General features: G+C 35.2%; 1 protein-coding gene across 1 annotated transcript in view; it reads left to right on the top strand.

Annotated features, from left to right (window-relative positions):
* The window catches only part of LOC135210900 (protein turtle-like), a 194512-nt gene that overhangs the window by 64199 nt on the left and 112856 nt on the right, over positions 1-17457 (top strand).

The following is a 17457-nucleotide window of genomic DNA, read 5'->3' as shown; positions in this document are numbered from 1 at the left end:
CCAAAAAGGACAATAAAAGGATGAAAGCACGTAATCATTTCATGAGTCTTAACAACCAGGCAAGTCTAAAGAAAAATGAACAAACGACGAGGGGTTATAAGAAAGGATCCGAGAGGCACCCAATTCGATTTTCAACTAATTGTCAAGCACATGTTAGAGACTATGCAATGTTGCTGGAGCCGAAATTATAATCAACTACAAAGGAAATCCATAAGGATGAGCAGCTAAAAGACAATGCGGAAAGGGGAGAAAAAGGATTAATTCATCCACGAGTGGAAATGAAACAAGAAAATACGGAGAACAAAGCATGTACTACAACATAAGCGGAGTAGTGAAAAACAGGGGAAGAAATAAAATGAGCAGTAATGCAAACTGCACCTCGATACAACTGATAATCATATATGGCTACGTGACGTGACAACCAAGGAACACTACAGAAACAGCAAAATGACAATAACCCACGGAAATTAAGGGAAATGAGGTGTTTCACGGGTGGGTTTTCAAGTGAGCTTTCCATCATCGGTTTGAACTGTCCAAGGGGGTTGAATTGTTGGTGGTTACTATTAGTGAGTTTTAGAATGTGTTCACCAAGAAACTGCATGGAATATAAGGCATTAGTCTACATAATGAGAGAATTGTGTAGAAACGCGTTAACTGTCCGAACTTGAGTTTCCCTATGAAGGGAATGAGCAAACCAAAAAATCCCCTATTTTCAGTTCTTTGAATTTTAGGCATCGGGGGCTTTTGATGTAGTACACCTTGTAACAATAATCTTTAGTTAATTGAACATAATTTATACATCATTGGACGCAATGAATTTATAATTAGTAACACACGGAAAATTTCTCAAGTTAGCTTTCGCTTATAGCTGTCTGAAAAAAAGAAAAGAAAGAAAAAACCATAGATATATACAAGGAGAGCAAGTAGTATACAACAATTTTATGTTACAAGCAGGTGATCTCTTCAAACCCTCAGAATTTCACTCGTTTATTGACTTGCAGTGTTTGAACATCAACTCTGATGAAGTATTTTTCCATTTCATGACGAATCTACGGTATTCGTTCTTTTTCCTCTTTCCCTTTTTTCAACCTTTACTAACAAGCAAATTGTTAGTCAACATATATTTCAACTTGGGATGAAGGACTGTTCATTTTGGAGTAAAGAAGACGTCAGCGATGAAGTTTTCAAAAAATATTTGTTCATTTTGTCATGGAAACATTTAAAACGCACTCAGCTGTAAAACGGTGTAATGTCCAGCCACAAACCGTGAAATCAAAACATTGGGAATTCACACGCAGTTGGGACATTAAACTAAAAAAGGCTCCAGACTTTTAGGTTTACAGTACCAAATAACAACGATGATTCATTAAGCACCAATATTCATGAGCAATTTTAGGGGCCATGAACTACCCCAATTAAAAATTATATGCCATGATTAAATAAAACCAAGTCGTAGTTGTTAGCAATTAACTGAAAATTATCAGTGATTAGAGACTGATTTATATCGTTACTGGCTCCTGAATGTGTGCAAGAAAATGTCAATAAAATTGGTCGGTTAATTGGTTTTCAACTCTACGAAATTAGAATGCGAAATCCTTTTTCCATTGTTACTATATCATTCACATTAAATCAACTACAGCGAAAATGAACTGATGTCTGTCTGGTGAACAGTTCAAGTAAAGGACGGTTATCAAAAGGGGTAACTGCTGTAGATAGTTAAGAATAAAAGAATTTATTGCTTGTCATCTCAATAAACGCAATGTTAAAAAGTGATGCCCGCACTTAAATAAATGCTGACAAGAGTTACAATCAAACTAGAAGGGGAGAAAATAAAACAGAATAAAAAGGTAGTCAAAGAAGGTAGTTGCTTGCAGAATTGGGCGCCTTATGTTTTAGGGTAGCCTTGTGGTGGCCATCGGCCTTGTTATTACCTCATTTGGCGGCGTAAGGAGCATCACTAGCTGGGACAGGGGTTGAATAAGGGCTACCACGCAAGAGCAATTACCTTGTTGGGTGATTTCTTGAGGGATCTCTAAGCAGTACAGACACCGGTCGACAGCCCATACGGCACACTCTAACCATTAACGTTTGGTTTCCTCATCACCCAGTTGGTTTTGACACATAATTCTCCAGTGTCCTGTTTTTTATTCTTACTGGGCAGGTTCCTGATGTTTCTACGTCTCTAGCATATTCGTAGAGGGACGTGATATATTCATCAGTACAAACATCCACAACACTTTGAGAGTCAGATGTCAAATGTACAAATATTTATACAAATACACAAATTGTATCCCTTGAGACTCCCAGTACATTAGAATTTTATTAGAAACACCTTTTCTCGCTGTATTATTGTTGTTCAGTGGTACTACATTAGTAATAAAATTCTAAGTAAATAAGAAATACAGTACATTTATGTGTAAGCTACGACAAGTACAATGTCATAATTATAATCCTCTGCTTAGTGTTTATTACGCTTTATTTATTTTGCCCTTCTCAATGCATCGTTTAAGACAATATCAAGATATTCTTTTCAGCATTCTTAATTAGATCTACTTCATCATTTATATTAATATTCAGGACTCCCTGCACGCACTGCTTTTAAAAATATGGATGTGAATATTGATTTGGTGCTTCAATGCTGTGGTCAGAATAATATAGCGCACATTCGAAAAAAATTGGTATGTTTTTTGTATACACTAAATTTAAACCAGGTAATCCTAAAAGGGTAAGCTAAAATGATTTTTCATCTCCATAGCTCCATAGTAAATTCTAACGATGACACCAATTCATTTAGTCTACTAATGAATGTGCGAACATTTCCGTTCCCTGGGCAAATATATAACATGCCACTCATGGGTTGCTGGATATTCTGCTCTCAAAAAACACTGGTGATTAGTGACCTCCTATGGCTTTATCTAATTCTGAATATAATATTTCACTTTTTAGATTAGATTTACAGCATTTTCTTCATATATTAATCAATTCTATAAAGTTCGCAGCGAATGGTATATCCGCCGATATGCTAACTTAGGGTATAAGATAAAAATGATAGAGAATCATTAATAAATACTTCTGTAAAATGCAATCCTACATTGAAACTTACAAACCCGTACATTACTTCTTTCACTCATTAAGTCTGCATTATTCTATGCTTTAGAAGCTGAAATGATATAGCCAGTGGATTAAGAATATCGTCGAGATATTTTGCTAGATCGTCTGAAGCAGAGCCTAATTGTTTGGCTGACCAGAGAATTTATCTTACATACTTTTATGAGTCCATAACTATGTGGTAAAGCTCATAGGCACACAAAATTAAGTTCCAATTTCATTGTATTATTTTTCGTTTAAATTATCATTCATAATATCAATTGGATTTTTCCTGTTTAACTCTACACGTAATTTTCCTCTAACATTGAATAATACATTCACACATATATCTAAATCATATACATCAATCCATTTTATTCTTATCCTGGTCTCCTCATTTCAATCCACGCTACAAAATAATATTAGTTTTGGCCTTAAGATTGTGAGAATCTACGTAGGTAGCCAGAAGTAGAAGTGTCACGGTGCATGGAACTTAAATCTCAGAGAATGTTCATGTGCTTTGGTTCAAAGATTGTTTACCTGATACAGCAAATTTCATTTGGCTTTGTTATAAGACTCCTAAGTATGCCTTTCATCTAAAGATTCGAGATCCCATCTAAACCCATTGCCACATACGTATCGGCAGACAGAGACCCCTCAGTGTTAAGATTTTCAATTTATGCGGCATTTAGTTGGTGAACTTTGTGACTATGCTGGTAGATGTGAAGAATTCAACTTTCATTTTTCTTTTTATCTGGAATAGTTTATCAAGAAACGATAAAGTTAGACTAGACTTGTGGCTACTACTCTTGATCATTTCTTATCGTATTTAACCACTTTTTGTAGATGATATCCTAATGTGGACTTGGTAGCAAGATTTTTGCTAGAGGCGTACCATCAGTGTGGTGTTTATAAAGATGAAAAGGCAAGCTTCCTTTCTTCTATCTACACTAGCAATCCAAGTCATATTTTGGTAGAGCTTACTCTCTTGTTATTTAGCTTGATATCGATTAATGTGTATGCCTCTCATACTTAAAATTCTAGTCGAGTCCTATGTTTGCTGCCCATGAAAAGACTCACGATCATTGCAAACTAGAATTGATTGACTTAAATACCGTGTAAAAATGCACCAGTCTGACCAATTTTCTTTCTAATAGACCCATTCTATCTGCAGGCAAAGGCACTAAAAAACTGTACGATATCGGCACCCTTTCATAAACACATCGTAATTTGCTTTCAGATAGCTGCCAAATCTACGTATTTTTCTCTTGGTTCATTAAGGAAGGTCTATAAAGACCAGTAACCCTGCAGGGAACAAAATTCTATATGCAGCAATCCATGATTCAACAGACATGGCAGCAGTCCTTGATTTAACAGATAAACATTCCCTGACATTCTAACATCATTTCTTTTCGATGTTAGAAATCAGTATTTTATCTTTTATTTTGAAGGCGTATGTTTTCAATTGTTCCACGACGTTGAGCAGACGGCCAGAGGAACGAGCCAGAACATGAATTCCCCAGATTCTTAACTAATTCTGATGTGTTCGAAACTATTCAGCTCTCTCCTTCTCAAACGCTTGAAATCTCACAATTGTATTTTAGATCATCAGTATGAATTTAGAAAATGAGATGAAGTGGTGATTTAACCTTCCTTATTAATATTTGGTCCACCTCTAGCTCATTTAGCTCATTATAATCAGTAACTTACACGTTTGCATATTTTGACAGGGCCAAACAAATCTCTATTGCCCAAACTCCTTGCATACAGTTTCCTTTTCACGTTAACTTTTTATCTGATCTCAAATGGTGTCCTTCACTAATTGGTGTCTTCTCTGACCCTGTCTTTTATCTTCAAACTCCTCAATATGTAAGTATCCTCTCGGCGCCTTTTTATGGCATTGAATCTTACCATCACTTAATTTTGTGATCCCCTTAATGGAAGTCTAAGTCAGCCCTTTCACGACATGTTTTATTCTTATAGCCTTATCTCACACGCCTATCTTCTAAGAAGTATTTTAGAAAAAGGAAGCGGAACCATATGGCTTAGTATTTTGTGCAAAGACGTTACAGAGGCTGTGCAATTAAGGGATACTCGCACTCATGGTAAGAATTTCCCATGAAAGGAGAGTGTTCCTTTTTAGGCGCTCCAAGTTGCCTTCGACTGATATGAAACCTATCACTCCTTTTATGGAGTGCTGATCACAATAGTTGCGAGGCTTTTGACACCAGTTCTTCTTCTTCATCATCATCTTCTTCTTCTTCTTCTTCTTCTTCTTCTTCAGAGAAATGACTCCGCAGATTTCCATCTAACGAAAACATAACTCCAGATTAGAATTGGATTCATTTAGATTCTAACGTGAGATCGTCGCCTACTCCTTATTCTACAAAAGTCACTCTGGTCATTAGTTTTAAGGTTTTCTTGGCAGCATGCCAGTCTACTCTCAAGTCCGTTGTACTCATTATATTAGGCTGTGTACTCCCCGGGTGCTATCTTCCTCTCAATTTTCTGAACCATAAAATATACTTTCCATCTATAAAGCAGCTTTGTCCCTCACTGTAAAGGTCTGCGTCATTGTAAAAATGTGATCGTTTCTACTGAGATGATAATGTTGACAGTGCTGATATAAAGATAATTTTGAATATAGGTTGAGTAAAAATGTCTAAAAAAAGTATCAGTAAAATATTTGTCTCTAGGAAAAAAAAACTGTTGCAAAAGAGCTTGAACGAATGCAAACTTTTCATAGTTTTTTTCTTCTTTTTTGCAACAGTTTCTTAAGCCTGCGAAGGAAACAGATGAATAATTCATTAACATTCTCCGTTCATTTGCCTCTTTGGCCTGATATATTATGTTCTACCATGTGTCGCCCCTGTTAAAAAAAATCATAAACGTAAAGCACCGCAAAATGGAAGAAGGATGGGATATCTTTACCGTTAAAGGAAGAAAAAATTCGAATAAATAAACGGTGGTCAGGGTGTGGCCACAGTTGCACCGGGGGCGGACAGAGAGAAAAAAAAAAGTGGGAAACGTGAGGCGCGTTTCCAACTTCTTGAGTTCTGTCGCAGTTGCGCAGCGAAGGGGATTCTACTCTGCATGTTGGACCTTTCCAGTGGTACTGGATTCCTTCGGCTCTTTTACCCGTGATCCCTCTTATACCAGGCGAGTTTGCCAGCAGGATTCATTGATAACCTCGCTTCGCTTTCTTTCTCAAACCACTATCTTTGTTTTGGGTGGAAACTGGCGTAATAAGTGGTTTGAATACATAAGATCCGTGAAATTATTATTCATACCAGAGGAAAACGATAACGATGGAAAGTATTATCATTGGACACAAAGTTATCTGCTATGAGAAACGCAATAGTAATACTAATAATCATATCTCAGCATGACCGGCATGATTTCTTATGATAATCACATATAAATAGAATGTCTTGCGTTGCAGTATTATTTAATAATATATATTCGAGGTAGGGTAATTTTTGGAATAATAATAATAACAATAATAATAATAATAATAATAATAATAATAATAATAATAATAATAATAATAATAATATATATTATTATTATTATCATCATCATCAAATAAGCTTTAATGTACAGCAATGTGCTGTGCTACACCACTGAGCATCCCTAACTCAAACACGAACACTTTAGGGGTGACACTACCGATAAATATCTGTTAACTTCGTCAAATGAAGTTGGAAGAGGGTACCGTTCGTGCCTTAGTCTGTTGGGATTACCAGATACCTTGAGAATGAATGAAAGCCTCTGAATAAGTTCGGTCGTAAACCTCAAGTAGTTGAAGTCTGATTTAGTTTTACGAAATTCAGTCTGTTAACCTAAGCACTAGGCAATTTTTGGTCATTCAGCGCTTAAGACAGAGGAAAAAAAAAAGCGTTGGAGTGATTAAATGGCCAAATGCGGGCGAAAACTAAGGAGATGAAGCACAAGCATCTACGGGTGGCATTGGGACAAAACCCGACAGCTGCACTTCTCAGTACAGTAATAGTTGGACAAAAAACGGATGAAAGGAAGGAAAAGGGAATGAGGGTAAAACAAACGGTTGAAAAATGGGTTCAACTGGGTTCCGAAGGATAGCTTCAAACACCCTTTAGTAATACTCTGACGGAACCATTATCCTAAGGGGTCACATAACTACAAAGTCTAAAGAGAGTATAGTACGCAGTTCTTGCATGCCTAGTAACTTGCATCATGATCGTATTTGAAAAAAAAAGTATCTTGATGATTTGTTATCACCCGCTCATTTTTTCTAATCTTAAAATCATAGGATTTTTAGCCTTAACAAGTGAATTGTCAAATTTATATTTAATACGTAGTCACAAGTAGCAAGCTTCACATTTTTTTTTAACTTTTTTACGCACAAACATTCGGTTCCGTGGAAAGTTTAAATCTAATAACAATAATAACCATGAATTCAAAAGGAATTTATATGATAATTAGTCATTATAAGTACTGCAGTTGTACACAAATGGAGTTTGCCAGCGTTAGTTAAAAGATCAGACATCAAAATTATATAACTAAAAGCGAATACTTAATATGTGCACTAGTTAATAAAAGAATCTCTGAGGGACTGCGACCGTAAATAAACAAGCATTTGAAAAAATTATGTATTAACAGGTAGTATTTTATCTATTTTCCTCTATCAAAAAGGATTTTAATGAACGGTAGACTCCAGAAATAAACCTTCAGCTCTCATACTCGTTCAGTGTATCCACTGCATCATTTATTGTCAATTGTCTGCAGAGAGCCAACAAGTAGTTCAGTGGCAGGATTTCTGCTGCTTGTTCCCTATGCAATGTAGTACAACAGAATGGTCAATTCTACTTATAGTACGAATCGTTTTGCGCATTTTGTCAGTCGAACAATATATACAGCTTGTACTGTATGACACAATAGCATCATAATTAATTTCGACGCAAAAACGAGGTATAATGGCTTTTGCCAAGCAGACCGAGTTATAGCCTCCCATAACTGTTCTTTCCGTGGAAGCGTACTGAAGTATGCAATATTACCTTGTAAAACTGCTTGTTAAAAAAAGATGCATAATGTATGTTTAAAATAACAAACATGACCTATAAAACCACCTTCGGTAATCCCAGCTGGTTCTTAGGAGTCCTAGAACAAGTGGGTCTCTTTTCAATGCGCGTCTTGGTGATATATGAATAGACAGACTTGCGCAAGATAAGTCTTAGAACTTTTCTTGTTTCCACAAAATGATGCTGAAAGTGTGCAACTATTCCAGTCGTTGAGTCAATCACAGACTATGGTACTTTTAGTGAGAAGGATTTATTTTGAATTCCACCACTGAATAGTCCAAGTCATATTCTGCTCTCTCTTCATAGCTAAAAAATTTCATCGTCCTTGGAGCGCTTTCCTAAGTCACTTAATATTCACATCTCAAGTCGTAAGATTTATTTTAGTCATTTGTTTCTGCTTTTAACTCTTGTATTGCTTAGGAATTGATTCGAATTCTTCAAGTTACTGTGTAATCCAATCCTCTTTGCTTTTCTACTTTTCTATAAAATGATAGAATACATGAATCTATGTATTATCTTTTGGTCCTTATGTTTATATACACACACACACACACAACACACCATACCATATAGAGATAGATATTGAGAGAGAGCGAGAAGAGAGAGATAGAAAGATAGAGAGGAGACGAGACGAGAGAAGAGGAGAGAGGAGCGACAGAGAGGAGAGAGAGAGAAGGATTAGATAAGAAGGATAGAGAGAAGAAAGGAAGAGAGAGAAAGAGAGACGAAGCAGAACAGAAGAAGAGCAGACAGAGAGTAGAGTTGAGAGACATAGATTTTAGAGAGAGACTAATAATTAAATATATAGATACACATATATTATATAGTTATTATGATATTATATTATTATATTATAATACAATCTAAATATGCATATTTATTTAGATTATAATATACCCTTATAACATTATATATAATATATATTATGATATTCATTTATATATACGATAACTTATATTACATATTATACTTATATTATTATGTATAAAGCTATATATATTAGATATATATATAATATCTATATATATATCATATATATATATATATATAATATATATATATATATAATATATATATATATATATATATATATATATACTATATATCATATATATATATATATATATATAGATATATATATATAATATATATATCTATATATATAGATATATATATATATATATATATATATATATATATATATATATCTATATATATATCTATATATATATATATATATATATATATATATATATATATATAGATATATAGATATATATATATTATATATATATATATATATATATATATATATATATATATATATATATATATATATGAGTATATATATATGTATATATATCAGAACTCAATATTGACAGTTGAAATTGAACAGTGGTATGTAACTCAAAGCAAGAGTCAATAGAAGAATAAAAGACAACAAAAAGAGAGTTACATAAACTAAGAAAGTTGAAGACTATCCTTTGAGTATCGACATTTTTTTTCCAGACCGACCAGTCAGTCGGTCTTGTGACATGGATCTCACATCAGTTGAGACTCTATATCACCACCAGAATGAACGCTCAGTTGAACTGACTTTGCTTCTTTATTTATCTCTCTTCTCTAGATTTGCGTAAGCATCTTGTTATTGTCTTTTACTCTTCCCTGACTGCTACTTTTAAATTTAACTTCAGTGTTCAATTTTAATTCTCATTACTCAGTTCCGAAGTATTTTTATTATGTTTTATATCATTAGTAATTAATAAGAGTTTTTTTTTAAGAAATTGTATTTATTCTAGATAGCCTGATGATGTGGTATATTATAGCTTCGAAACTACTAAAATGCTGATTTATTCTTTCTTATATATATGCTGATGTATCTATATATATAATTCAATATAACATTACATATCTTATATATATATATATATATAGATATATAATTATAGTATATCTATTATATGTGTGTGGATTATAGATAAAACACACTACATATACATATTATATATAACGCACACCACACACACACATATATACAAATAATAGCCAAAGTTTAAAACGCGTATCCGTGTTCTAATATGTTGTAGGAAGCCCACTAAAATTCGGAAAAAATTGAAAGTTTTTTATTTAAGCTTTCGGAGAGTAACATTCTCTCCCTCTTTCAGAAAGAGGGAGAGAATGTACTCTTCCGAAAGCTTAAATAAAAAACTTTCAATTTTTTCCGAATTTTAGGGGGTGGGCTTCCTACAACAATATATATATATATATATATATATATATATATATATATATATATATATAAATAATATATATATATATATATATATATATATATATATATATATATACATATATATATATATTATGACGACAATGATCCCAAAAATCGAGATCTACGAATCTAGGAGACATTTGGGACATTAAATCTAAATCCAATCTCCTTTAATGGGAGCGTTGCAGATAATAAAAAGAGACTGAAGTCACAACCACATTCGTACTTCAAGTGGATAATTGAGGAGCCACAACACAGAAAACTTCTGCAAAACTATCCACTGCAAACACAGACAGCAGTGTTCAGTCGCTGCTAAACACACTGCCATTCGCCGATTTCTCGTATACAATAACTCGCTCCTTGACATCAAGTTCCTTGTCTTTCACTACCTCTTTCGCTTCAGATATCTAATAATTTCAATCTCCCTAATGGAGTAAAAGGAGACTATGGAGAGGGTTTTGGCTGTCCGTCCGCACATTTCCTGTGTGCCCTCAGACCTTAAAACTTACTGAGGCTAGAGGTAGCAAATTGGTATTTTGATCATCCACCCTCCATTCATCAAACATAACTAATAGCAGCCTTCTAGCCTCAGTAATTTTTATTTCATTCAAGGTTAAAGTTAGTTAGCCACGATCGTGCGCTGACAACGCTACACGACAGGCCACCACCGGGCCGTGGCTCACGAGCATTAAATGCTGTACAGGAAATTCGATTGCGCCGAAGATACTTTGGCACATTTTTACTTTCTTTCTTCTTTTTGATATCCACACTTCCCTTTCATGATTTGTATCTACATCTTCTGTCCTTTCTCTGACTTCTTTGATGTCTCGATCTATAACAACTCTAGATAACCTTGGAAACATTCTTCCGGTGCTTGCAAGTTCTAATTCACGCTTCGTATTCCTCCGTATTTGCATGGGCGACGAGAGAGGGACGCCTGACAACATCGACATATGACGACTCCTCGACCGTGAAATCTATTTGAATAGGCAAACCTCAAATGAAAACTGTTATAATTAGACGCCTCCTACTCGACAAGCTGCAAACCAGAATCGTGTGTCAGACAACTTTTACAACCGAATTTTTACAGAGCGTCCTCGCCGAACCAAAGTAATGTTATTACAAGATGATTACAATTTCTATTCCGTCTCCTTTTTCACATTCCATGGTTCGTGATTCTTCAATTACAGAGAGAGAGAGAGAGAGAGAGAGAGAGAGAGAGAGAGAGAGAGAGAGAGAGAGAGAGAGAGAGAGCATCGAATATGTTGATATTCTCGTCTAAGAAATGGATGTTCTTGGCCATGTACTATATCTTTCCGATATAGTACATGGCCGAGACGTTGCCGAAGAGTAAAATTTTGGGCATTGATACCACACACAAGGACTGGATATAAGAACGGCACCGAAACATGTTTACCGAGAAGTCCAACACAATTAGCTAGTAAACAATGCACTTGTCTAGGTCACAGTCAAGTACAGAAGTTGAGACTGACGACAGGTGACAGCATCAATTCCAACCTTTGCCCCGGATGATGATGAAGCGACTCATCATTTTAACTGCATAACTGGAGTAGAATAAAAAATAAGCAGCAAAATAACAAATTTCATTTCAAAGAGAAATAGTCTCGTATGATAACAGCAGAAAGAAAGAGAAGCAGTAAAAAAAATGAACAGTTTTTGCGAAAATTATGGTAAGCTACAAAAGATAAAGAGAAGTGAATTCTTTGAAGAAAATGCGTCAGACTTTTTGGGAAAATATATTCTGCTGCTTAGTTTAGGCAAACTGGAGCTTCTAAAAACTCCTTCTCCGTAATTGCCTGTCTGCTTATTCATGCAAATTCTGCGCCATTTCCAAACATGCGAAGATTCCTCGTCGGCGAACACCATTGCATCGTTTTTTCTCAGATAATTTCTATGATAATCCTCTCGTTTCCTCTCACTTTTTCTCTCTCTTTTTCTCTCCTCATACGAAAGCAGATGGACAGTCCAGACCTTAAATTCAATGCACGCAGAATAATTTTAATGATTATCATTTAAATGTTTTTTTCTAGTAAAGAGTAATCTGAATGATTTGAAGTCGAGTTTTCCACATGGCAGTGGACGTGGTTTTTTTGTTCTTTCTAAAGAAATGAAAGCGCAAACGTTTTGCAACGTTAAATCGTTTCAAATGAGCTCATGATAAAAACAGCACTATTATAGTAATATGGCAAGTTTTAAACATGTCTATGTATGTACGTATATGAAAAATTAACTAGATAATTATTATTTTTCCGAAATCGTGAAGACGTACAACGTAAACTTTTAGTTCATTACTTGTAACGTTTTCTTAGTAAGTCATACAGTTGCGGCAATAATCTTGAAACAACTGCTTTCACTTACTAACGATGTTTTGAAAAATATCCTGAGAGAGACGTTTTCATTTTTTGCGGTAGAAAAGACTTTTGAACGGAAAATTAATAAAATCTGCAAATAACTGAGCCTGAGATTCGTTTGAAGAAGGCGAATGAACGTATTTATGCGAATGTAAAATTATGAATGAGGCAGCGGTCGCTGTCTTCATCTGTTCCCCCTCCATCCCCTGCCCTTCATATCATTAACTTAGTCAATGCTGTATTTAGTCACTGCTTGATATGTCCACCATCACTGGTACAGTAAATTAACATCTTAATGTGTGTGTATATAATATATATATATATATATATATATATATATATATATATTATATATAATATATATATATATATATATATATATATATATATATTCAGTTGTATTCCACATAGGAAAATGAAAAAAGGTATATCTCAGAAAATGCCCAACAGTTTCGTCCTCCAATGGACCTCTTCTTGGAGCGTGTATTGGAGGACGAAACTGTTGGGCATTTTCTGAGATATACCTTTTTTCATTTTCCTATGTGGAATACAACTGAATTACTATATCTTCGTTGGCCTTAAGAAGATTACCAGTACTATATATATATATGATATATAATATAGATATACATATATATTATATTATATATAATATATCATATTATATTAAAATGTTTATGTATTCAAGTACTGGGCTACTATGGCAATGTGTCTTACAATTTAGCACCCAGAGAGAGAGAGAGAGAGAGAGAGAGAGAGAGAGAGAGAGATGGCTTGTGCTCTACAAGTACCCTGTATTGACGATCCATATCCGTCTACAGCGAGAAGAATTTAGACAAGAAACGAGGAAATAGTATGCAATACTCATCCACTCAGGTGATAGAGTTCCAGATTGCAAGCCCATTTCGCGCTGAATAGGACCATATTTTCATCTGTTGACCTCGAACTTCAGCAAATATCACACATGCATCTCGAATATACCCTCCCATATTTAGTTAAGTACAGTCGGCTTCCTTCGCCTATTCCACCTAAATACCCTGGATATGCTCATTCTCCCGACTTCATCCCGCTGTAATTCTGAGGAGTGTTGCGAGCTTACAATCTAACAAACTAGGAAACTCCTCTGATGATTGCCTTCCCCGAATGGCATAGAGCCTGCCTCAGCAACTGCGATAATCTACAAGCAACCGAGGCAATAGCCTTTGGATTGCTGAATCAGCCTCATTTATTTGACACCAAACGAGCAACTACGTGAACTCAGAAGGAGAGTCGCAGTCAGCCAATTCCTTACAAGATTATGATTTATATACTGCTTGAGAATTTTAATGCGTGAATATTCATGTTTAGCATCATCCTTCATGAAGGGATAATGCGCTTTGAGACCATTCGGGAAATGCGGAGTTCATTATTCCTCGCTGCTGCGATCAGGTTTCAAAATCTTTGGACTGGAGTGATGTTATATCAAACATGAATATTCCAACTGGAAATCCCTTGAGGAGGCAAAGCTTTCAGAATCGATTCGCTAAGTAGGTACAATCATTCAGAGCCCATAAATACGGCGGTAGAACCCATGATCAAGATAATCGACTATGAAGACTTCTGCCATATTGGCATAGAATTACTTGACGAAATGAGACTTGATCGGTTTCCTCACCTAGGAATATATATACTGTAAAACAGAGCAGTTCAGTTTCAATCGAGAATCCTTAGAACATTTTTTCATTTCCTCTCCCTAAATAACAGAGAAGATTAAAAAAAATAGATGACGAAGGAGTAAAGTGATCATAAATAAATAATGATTGATAAGATATAAGGCAGCGTGTAACAACCAGAATATCTGTCTGCTGTAGCACAGCCTGATGGTGACTATAAACGTTTATTGGTAGCTTAATCTGGTTATAATATACTTGATGGGGGAAGAAGAGAGAGAGAGAGAGAGAGAGAGAGAGAGAGAGAGAGAGAGAGAGAGAGAGAGAGAGAGAGAGAGAGAGAGCGTTGTATTCGCGAAGAATGATGGGAATCTGTACCAGAAACAAAGCACCCTTCACCAGGAGCCCCAAAGAGTTCGTAGTGGCATATTCAAAACAGCTTTTTCTATCCAGAAATATGCAGTGAGGGCCTACGATTTTCTTCCATGAAAAATCCCACAACGCTTCAGTATGCTATAATTTTCATTTTCTGAAATTCACACAACACGTGCAATAGAATTTTATCCTCCTGCAGTTTGGAAGACCTTTATTTAGGAAATTTTCTAAAGAAAATAACCAAATCGAGGTAATTAAATTAAGGCATTAGTATGCAAATGCAGCAAATAATGATCCGTTATGGAGGCACAAGAGTTTACCACCTCTTCTCTGGGAAAAAAGGAATAAGAAATGAATATATATAAAATGTCTTTGTCTGTTTTAAATCAATTACATATATTATATATATATAATATATATATATATATATATATATATATATACACGTATATATCGTTATATATATATATATATAATCAATTTAATACAGAAATTATTGCGAGATATGACAAACGTAAGGAAAATTGATGTTACAAAACGGAAGATAAATTTCCTGCCAACGATGTTATGATAACAAAACAGATATAAGTTCTTAAGGGTGGGCGAATTAAATGGCAGATGTCATTACCTTCTTCACTGAATTTGTACTAAATGTAAAGAATTGTTTGTTTTGTAATTAAGGCTTGAAATTTTGCACAGTGATCATCGGTGGAAGAACCATCAACTTTTTAACGAACTCTGGTTGTTATTAATGAAGATATCAATAATGGAAACAGGATACGGTTTCATTCTGCCTGTATATGGTACCTGATTATACGATACAAACCTACTTCTTTTAAAACCTAGATAGAGTTGTATGGCTACCATTTCTACCCTTCTGCTAAGGATTTCCTAATAACCAGAGAATGAGCACACTCATAAGCGTCACTTTGTCAGGTCTTATTTCTCATATTTTCCCACTTATCTACAGTACGCCATTATGAACATTTGCGGGTGATACAGTTAGGCATGCCAGGGGGTTGACGTGTATATGTATAATAATGAATGTAACATAGATTGTTAGCATTAACATGTCAGAGGGGGATTCGATAATTGCTGTTCCTTATAAATTCTCTATCTCCATCTTTCCTTTTCCCCTCCTTGATTTTTTTATCTAACGAAGAGGCGCTCGAAAGCCTGAATACCACCTTTCATGTAAATGATAATGCGCATATCTCTGTGTGTAAATAAACACACGTGTGCGAGGCCAAAGAAATGAAGAGAGGAGCGGGTATTGTACCCACAGGCTGACGATTAGGTCACGATAACAGGCGGTTTGAAGCTAGCGATTTATTTATATTCTCCCACCCAAACCTTGAGCTGATCAATTTGAGTTCCCAGGATTGCTCATATGAGTCATTCTTGACGAAGTAATCCATACGAGACAGCAATTACTTGCTTTTTCCAGAAATGAACCTCAAAATCTATGAGAGCAAGTTCTTTCGAAGCTGAAACATGAATTAAATAAGGCGTTGTCATTTGTATTTTTTTCTCTTCTGAACCAACTACTTCATCATGAATTCACAATAAATCTAATATAATTATTTACTGTCAGTTTTTTTTTTTTTTTTTTTTTGTGGTTTTTTTTGTGTGGGGTTATGGATAAGGCTGGCCCGAGTGATACCTCCTATTGTGCCTATTCTTGAATTAATTCCTAATCAGTTCATAGAATTGAAATCAGCCTGCGCGTTTTGATAGCCCAACAGGCAAACCAATGTGTTACACATTAAGTGAGGAGATATAATTTTGGATACATTTATGTCGATTCTAATCCTACAAGTCAGTCTCCAGTGTAACTCAAGCAATAGGTGGTAGTTTCAAAGTTGGTCAGGGAAGGTGCATGAAATTTGGATCTGATGTGGGTTATTTCCTCAAGAACAGTGACTCTGACATCCTTTGGCCATTTGCGGGTTTATATTTGAAAGTATAATAACATCATGAACAAAATTTATGAGTATAAGCTATCATACATTATGCACTAGAACGTCAAACCCACAGAAATGACTATCACAGTGGAGATCGCTTGATTTTAATTCAAAGAGCGAATTCTGAATTTGACAAGCATATATACAAGAGCCTGATTAAGATCGACTCTCTTGACGCCAAGTGAATTAAGTCACAGTCGAGCGCCGAACGGCAGAGGTATAGCGTCAACCAGTTGATTGGCTTCACTGGAGCCGCCGAAGACGCAAGCGACACGTTAGTTGAAGCTGATCAACGTTGCAGACATGCCATCATCAATTGTGTTAAGAAAATTGAGTTTATTTGAAAATACTTCCGTGTAGTTAAAACTGGATTCTTGATATTAACAAGGAAACATGGAGCGGAGTGAATGCTTTAAAATACGTAAAGTCTCGAGTGTACGATAAAAGTACGTTATAAATATATGTATATGCGTAGCCAGAGATCTTTCGATTTATTGCTCACCAAACTTGGAAAGAGGATGAAAAAACCTGTAACGAACTTCAGAAAAACCATTTCTTCTGAAGGAAGACGCTCGCACTACGCCTTTTTTTTTTTAATGAGCTTAATGCTCGACGCTTGCATTGTGACCACACCCTATCGAATCATAGTCACGGCGGGTGAAATTAAGCGTCGTATGC

The sequence above is a fragment of the Macrobrachium nipponense genome, chromosome 4, assembly GCF_015104395.2.
Source record: "Macrobrachium nipponense isolate FS-2020 chromosome 4, ASM1510439v2, whole genome shotgun sequence".
NCBI classification, from domain to species: domain Eukaryota; kingdom Metazoa; phylum Arthropoda; class Malacostraca; order Decapoda; family Palaemonidae; genus Macrobrachium; species Macrobrachium nipponense.
Note: the sequence above shows the minus strand (reverse complement) of the source record. Positions and strands in the feature narration are given on the sequence as shown.